Source organism: Salvia hispanica, chromosome 1 (genome assembly GCF_029641045.1).
Source record: "Salvia hispanica isolate PSC_SH4W2 chromosome 1, Shi_PSC_v1, whole genome shotgun sequence".
Lineage (NCBI taxonomy): Eukaryota > Viridiplantae > Streptophyta > Magnoliopsida > Lamiales > Lamiaceae > Salvia > Salvia hispanica.
The window spans coordinates 30,986,393-30,993,007 of NC_142692.1; the positions used below are offsets into that span (position 1 = coordinate 30,986,393).

The window sequence follows — 6,615 nt, forward strand, 5'->3', positions numbered from 1 at the left end:
TGATTTCATACTCTCAACGGAAATAGTGTGCATCTATTTATATACTACTATTAATTTGTTGTCGATAAATGGCACAAAACTTTAAATAATAAATCAACACAAAGTGGTACTCCTATTTGATCTTCCGAAATAACTTCAATTTAATAGAGAACTAAACGTGCTGATAAACAAATACCTTTTCTGAATGGTTCGATGAATCTTGACATGAATTACAACCCATAAAACACAAATAGTACGTAATACATTTAAATATTCCTAATGGGCCCTAAACTTCTTTATTTAATTCACTAAACTTCAAATCACACTTTTAATTACTACTCCATAACACAAGCTACTTATATGATTGCCTTGGATTTATTAACAACTTGTGCATTCATCATTCGATAATATAGCATGAAAAGCCAAATTCTAATTTCTTTGTTTACGCAAAGGATTTACAGTTTTACACGTATCATCCTCTATGCCCTTCACTCATTAATTGAATTTTCAGATAAATTGATAATTTTTATAACTTATATATACTTCATCCGTCTACGAAAAATAGTTTCATTTGTAGGCTACACTGGTTCTAATGCGCAATTGATAAGTAGGAGAGTTGAATAGAAAAAATGGTAAGAAAGTTTCATTAACATAAATCAGACTAAGTTTGATGAAAAAACCAAACTGAAAAATAAAGATATTCTTCGTTAACACATGGAGCATAATGTTGGATCAAGGAATTTGAAAATACAACTAAAGAGTAAATTTGAACTCACTTATCATCCGCAATGCGAGTTTATTGATTTTTGCTCCTAAATAAATACACCATCAACAAAATTATTTATCTCTTATATTTTATATATTTGTGCCCAAACCTTGAAACCTAGTAGAAGTATTAATTCCAATTAGGCGGAGGGTGTACAATTACAGCTAATGGTTCAAACTCATTGAATGTGCTAATATAACTAGATAAGTCAAGCTTCCAAATAAACGAAATCGGTCTATAGTAGTCTCTATATATTTTTACAAAAATTAAAAGTTGATACAACAGTCTCTTCGAATGCTAATATGGACTATACATTTTATGACTTATAGTAAGAAAATTCAAATTCAAATTCAAACTAAGACCAGGCAATCCAAATGCCAATTCGTATGCTTAGTTGTTAAAATTATTATTATTATTTTGTTATTATTATATTAATGGTTATTATTGTTAATTACTAGTACTATATTATATATGAATCTTATGATGATATTGATGACGAGAATAAAATACTTCCATTGGCAGTATTACTCAGAACATGGGAGATGTTTGTGTTTAAGTTTTATTGGGTACTACTCCACTTTTTTTTATTTAAGAAGATTGTTTTGTAGTACTTTATTTAATTAACATTACCATATCTATATATTCATCGTACAAAGAATCGCAGACTATATGATAAAATAATATCAACTCAATCTAGGGGCGATCGAAGATTGTTTTGTACATTAATTTGTATGCAAATTAAGTAACATTAATTTGCTATCGATATATTCAGTGTACAAGGGAACGAAGACTATAAGATAAAATTAATATAAAAACTAATACAATATAAAATCTAAGGCCAAAAAGTCAAATCTAGCTTATGCAAAAATGATATAGTACTATATTATAAAGTGGATATTTCTGTATTGATGGAATTCGAGGGCCCATAAATCAAATCTACTTTTTTGGGTTAATGCATAATTAAATCCATTAGATAAAATAGATTTTAATAAATTAATGTACAAATTCTTTAATTGCTTTATGACCTTCCTAGAAGGTGTTTTTAATTCTTGTAAAGCTTTTTTCAATATATATGTAAATTTTGCAATATTGGTTAGTACTATTATTCAATTGTAGCAGGTGAAGTTGTTCCTTCGTTGAAGCTGCTGCATCACGAGTGGAGAGTGATGAACAAGGTAAATGATTACTATAATCGCACATGTAGCCAATTAGAGGACATAAATGAAGGAAGATATAATAGTGACAGTTGATGAAGAATCCAATTTAAAGTTGAACAACTTATGTTTCTGATTGTGGGTCCAATGAAATTCTTCTAGAGTAGTCTGAGCTCCAACGTATAACCATATTACCAAATTAATAGTATTATTATAGATAACTTTGTATGAAAAGAGTCAAATATGGAAGCTACCCAGATTATATAGCACATTAATTAAGATAGTACGTAAGAATCACTAATTATAATACGAGAATTTATTATGTCGAGATTTTTAAAAATTGGTTATAATCATAACTCTATATATGTGAAGGAAACTTGTGAATGCATAATCGAGGGAAAAAAAATATTTGTTTAGACCATCTTCAATTATATATCAAAACTCAATTTTAATGTAGAAAACATATTCTATTATATACAAAATTTAAGTTAATTTAGGTTTTTTTTTTCTGATATTATATATACCAAATATAAGGTGCAATGTTAAATATGGTGCTACTGCAATATTTATAAAATATTATAAATCAACTTACTATTATTTATTTAATGTGAACTAAAACATGATTATGAGCAATAAACTACTATAATTCAGAAAAATCATAATTCAGAAAATTCAGAAAATCATAATAATTCAGAAAATCATAGCCAAATCTTTAATATTATCGAAGTATGAAGAATATGTTCTAGCTGCATCGTCATTTGATTGTTCTTATTGCTGGGCTCTTTTTTGTAAAAACGTGTCTTCTTTCAGCTTGAAAAACATCATGACTACAGGGAGCGTCTATGGAGCTTAAGGTCACAGCCATTATTTTATTTGCTTCCCTCATTATTTTGTGTTCTTTTTCTTCGATTGAAGTTGCTAGACAAGCGCTACAACCAGAAGTTGAGATGATGACAAATGATACTCCATTTCAAGAGTACTTGACTCGATATGGCGCACTAAGAAATAAAATGTTCATCTGGAATTTTGAAATGCGCTAGTTGATCATTTGTGAGAACAATACACAAATTTTGAATTTTGAATTTTGGTTATTATATATGTGCACTGTAATAGATGTTTTTTGTGATTGTGATATTTTTACATGTGTATCAACTTATGTTTCAATTCCATTATATCATGCTTACCGTATTTTAATCTTCAAGTTAGGGTAGTTTTTTAATATAAAGTATATTTATTACATAAATATATTAATAAGAAATTTATTTAATTATTTCATTTATATTATAAAATTATTTATAAAGTGTTGTCTGATTAATGTGTAATTTATATAAGTTGTAGGTATAACTGAAAATGTAGGTGATTATGGAATATTTTTTTCAATTTGAGTTTGGAGTAATTGATTGGAGTGAAACTACTTTTTGAGGGGACTCATACTTAAAAATAGGGGTAAATGGTTAGAGATAGGGGTAAATGGTTAGAGATGACTTTAAATTTGAGATTAACTGTACTAATTAATAATTATAGTATAGTGGATTTAACCTAATGTAGCATTGATAAGATCCTGGAATTCATAGTTACTGATACTTACTAATATCACATGCTACAACCCAAGTTTGAACAAAAAAGATATTAAGATAACACTTATAACTATTGGCCCATTAATGAAGTAGGCCCATCACTGTCTGATGAAGGACTCGAATTTATAAAAGCAATGAAATTTATTAAAAGCTTTTCCAAATAGAGTTTATAAAAACACATGGCCCCACGAGTGAGGTGCGCGGGAGTGGTGGAGATAAGTTCATACTTCCTAGTTCCTACCATACTTATTTCTCTATTATATTAGTAATTTTTAAATTTATTCAATATATTTGCAAATGTCTAAATCATCTAAAAAATCATTTTCGAATAGTACAATTTAAAAATATATCCTTACCAATTTTTTCTACTCTGTTACAGTAAACTTTTACACCACCACCTAGTTTGAATTCAACCACGAACCCACTAACAATAGTAAATATTATTGGGTTAACCGTTTAAGTGTGTATCTATTAGTAATATTTTACAGCTTTTGCTATATTAATTATATAGTGGAACTCCAGCATGGAACTTATTCTTTTGTCAGATTAAGCCGCTGGATATATATCAGAATCTACAGCTTATTCCACGTCAAGATTATAGAAATTTAGCATCTTAATTAACTTATTTAGTATTCTTACTCAAAATCGTACTCCTCAATCCCTAAAAATATGAACTTTTAAAGAGACATGTTTAATATACAATGAGTAAGTAAGAGAGATAGAAACAAAAGTGATTCAAGTGTCGATAGTAGAGCATGAAGTTCATTTCATTAAAGAAGAAAACAAAGGTTTTCTAAATTGAAAAAATCATAATTTTTAAGAATAGACTAAAAAGAAAATTGTCCATATTTTTTAAGGGGCGGATGGAGTATTTATGTGTGAATTTTTTTTTTACTTTCTAGTCCTTATTTTAACACAGTATTATTTTTTATTTCTCGAATCAATCTTTTTCTTTCTTTATCTAATTCCAAAATTTCAACCCCTTATTCTCTAATCTTTGACATGATGTGAGATTAAAGAAAAGAAGGAAAACTACGAGAATAAAAATTACTGTGAAAATTAAAAACTATAAATCATTAAAGAAATTGACATTGACTTTAATTCACCTTTATGGTTAACAAAAGATAAATAATGCCCATAAAGAAAGAAATTCGCCTAAAATTTAACTTCATGATATTATGTGTGATTTGATATCATCATTTACACTGAATAATTTTCCGAAGTACTACTTAATACTTTGATATAAAATATATGAATAATTTACACTCCGTATGAACTTTGAGTTTGTGAATATTATTGTAACATGCTCGAAGAATAGAAAGCACATTAATTAATATGTAATCTCGGTCAAATATGTCATCAAATACGTGGCAATCATAATTCATAAACGCATATACATAGCTCATCAAATAAACTTTTATTAGGGCTCCAAGTCCAAACATGCAAAATATTAATTAAATATTTTTCAATCTGACAAGAGTTATAACATCGCGACTGAATCAAGAAGTCAAACCGTCAACTTTGAATTTCAATTTCGTACACTGCCAACCTATATATATACCTGATCATTACACCCAATCAAATTCAAAACACTACCAAATCCAACTCAATTAACTAAAACATCGCAGTAGCCAGAAAGATAGAAAGAAAAAGTAATGGAAGGCGCATCGGAGTCAAAAGCAGCCAAGTACCGAGGAATCCGGAGGCGGCCGTGGGGCAAATTCGCAGCCGAAATACGAGACCCCAATCGCAACGGGGCGCGCCTCTGGCTCGGCACTTTCGACACAGCCGAGGACGCCGCTCGTGCCTACGACAGAGCTGCTTTTGCTCTCAGGGGCCATCAAGCTATCCTCAACTTCCCTAACGACGGTCATTATAGAAATCCTCCGCATCAACAACCCCCGCAGGCGGAGGTGGAAGTGGATGGAGGGCGGCGCCACCAGCAAGATGGGGTCATCGAGTTGGAGTATTTGGATGATAATTTGTTGGAGGATCTTCTCGCCACACAAAACGATTCCAGAAGATTCTGATTTTCTTAATCCCATTCATTTTTCCATTCATTTTTCCATTCTTGCATTTCTTTGATTTCAACCGATGGATTCATTTGTTTGTTTTTGTTTCCAATAAGGAAGGCTTTACTTATACTATATGTATTTTTAGTTTTGAATTTTTAATAATTTTTCATTTGAGAATTATAGATCTTATGAGAACTATGGTTACCGCATAAAATTCAAGAATAAAATATGAACATATAAATATAAAATTTACATTTTTGCTGTATTTAATTATTCATCCAACAAAAAAATTGCATTCTTGTTGATTCCAATGTATAGGAAACAGTTTGGATATAAGTCTATAACCAAATAAATAGTAGGAGTATTCCTTTTTATTAAGTTCAAATCTATCATGAACACTAATGTTAGAGCATCTTCAAGGAGAGAATATATATAGAAAAGGTATATTATGTATTTATTTTCTTAAAAAATGAAATATACCCTTTTAAAAAGTAACACATTCCAAAGGGAAAAAGGTGTATAGAAGGGTAAATTAGTTTTAAAAATAAAATAATAGTACAAAATGCATTAAAAAACATAAAGTGTAATACCTTCTCAAATAACTTTCCCTTAGGAGAAGGGTTTTTTATGGAAATAAGGTAAATATGGTAGTTATAAGATTTTACCTCTCCGTTGATAGGGAGGTAAAGATACCTCTTCAAAATGGGAAAATGTATAATACCTTCTCAAATACCTCTTCCCTTGTAGAATAATTTTTCATGAAAAAAAAGATAAATATGGTAGTTATATTAGTTTCCCTTGGAGATGCTCTTAAAAAAGAAACACTCACGAGTGCTCGTACCAAATGACAGGCCATTTAATTTGTGAAATTAATGATATAGAATCAATCTATGATCCAAGTAGATGATTGATTTTTTTATTTTTTTTAAATCGATTCTCGATTAGGAACAAATAATGGATTAAATTATGTCTCAGTAATATGGAGTTATGAGATTAATTAATTAATCACACAATAGATATGGAGACCGAAACTTGACATGTAACCGTCCATGTGTGTACGTTGATCGAATTGTTCAGATAAATCTCTGGAAAGAACAACTACATCAGAGGTGTCTACATACATC

The 6,615-nt window shown here is 29.5% G+C and overlaps 1 pseudogene; it reads left to right on the forward strand.

Moving 5' to 3' along the window:
* Positions 1-5,078: 5,078 nt before the first annotated feature.
* LOC125223337 (ethylene-responsive transcription factor ERF098 pseudogene) lies at positions 5,079-5,703 on the forward strand (annotated as a pseudogene).
* The last annotated feature ends 912 nt before the right edge of the window (positions 5,704-6,615 follow it).